The sequence below is a fragment of the Rhinolophus ferrumequinum genome, chromosome 16 (assembly GCF_004115265.2).
Source record: "Rhinolophus ferrumequinum isolate MPI-CBG mRhiFer1 chromosome 16, mRhiFer1_v1.p, whole genome shotgun sequence".
In the NCBI taxonomy this organism is placed as follows: Eukaryota; Metazoa; Chordata; class Mammalia; order Chiroptera; family Rhinolophidae; genus Rhinolophus; species Rhinolophus ferrumequinum.
The window spans coordinates 52375002-52376308 of record NC_046299.1 but is presented as its reverse complement, the minus strand read 5'-3'; the positions used below and the strand labels follow the sequence as shown (position 1 = coordinate 52376308).

Below are 1307 nucleotides of genomic sequence, written 5' to 3'. Positions count from 1 at the left end.
TACGGCTTTCAACCTGGCTCTCTTGCACAGGAATCTAGCCATCACACTGTGAGGAAGCCAAAGCTCTATGGAGAGGCCACACGTAGATATTCTGGCCTAGAGTCCCAGCTAAGGTCCCAGCCAAATCCAGCACCAGCCACCAGCCACCAGAAGGAGCCTTCAGATGATTCTGGTGGTTGAGTCATCTTAAGCCTTCAAATCTCCCAGAGGAAGCCCAGACACAATGGAGCAGAAACACGGCATCCCTGCTGGATGGTATCTGAATTCCTGACCTTCAGAGTCCGTAAGCGTAATATACGGTTGTTTCACACCACTAAGCTTGGGATAATTTTTAACTTAGCAATAGATGACCAGAATAGCCAACCATGCCTTTCAGTGCTCAGTTCGGTTTTGGGGGCTGTGAGATAAGGGGGTCACTGACCAACTGAAGAAACTCCTGAGCATTGTAATCAGAGTGGGAGGGACCTGGGACTCTGACCTTGATGTTGAAAGCCAGAGATGGGCTCTTCCTTTAAGCAGTCGGAGGTGACCTCTGAAAATGGTTTGCTATTCGCTTGACCCAGAGAACCCCACAAAATCATGTAAATCAAGAGGTTCAAATCTTCACGTTCACTTTAAGAACACTTGTGAAACTGCCCAGGCCATCAAGGTACGCATATCCAAAAAGCCACCAAGTATCTGAAGAACGTCCCTTTCAATGTGTGCCATTCTGTCGTTACCATGGTGGAGTTGGGAGGTGTGCCCAGGCCTAACAGTGGGGCGGGACGCAGGGTCGGTGGCCCAAAAGGAGTGTAGAATGTTTTCTGCACATGCTTAAAACTGCAGAGAGGAATGCTGACCTTGAGGGTTTAGATGGAGACTCTGGTCACTGAGCACATCCACGGGAGCAAAGCTCCAAGATGCAGCGCGGAGCTCACAGAGCCCACGGGCGGATGAACCCACACATGAGCTCCCCCTGCCACACTGAGACAATCCTCCCTGAGAAAGCAGGTTGTTCCTAAACCAGGAGAGGAGGCTGCATAGGGGAAAAAGATCTCCCAGAAGAAACTTGTGAAAGTTTCCCAGAAGTTTTTGAAGAGACAAAAACTTATGGCCCAGGAGTAAATTCAGCATCAAATAAATGCTAATAAAAGTATTTAAAAAAAGAAAAGAAAAAAAAAGCAAGCCAGAGATGGGGGCCAGAGTGGGGAGAGGATTCAGCCATGCTCCTCCTTTGCCTGCGGAAGGAGCGGACTCGTTCTGGACAGCTGTGTGGTACAGCAGGAAAGGAACGGGCTTTGGAGTCACAGCCCTGGGTTCCATCCTTT

General features: G+C 49.3%; 1 pseudogene; it reads left to right on the top strand.

The window, feature by feature from the left end:
* Positions 1-538: 538 nt before the first annotated feature.
* On the top strand, positions 539-1104 carry LOC117036433 (60S ribosomal protein L17-like; annotated as a pseudogene).
* The last annotated feature ends 203 nt before the right edge of the window (positions 1105-1307 follow it).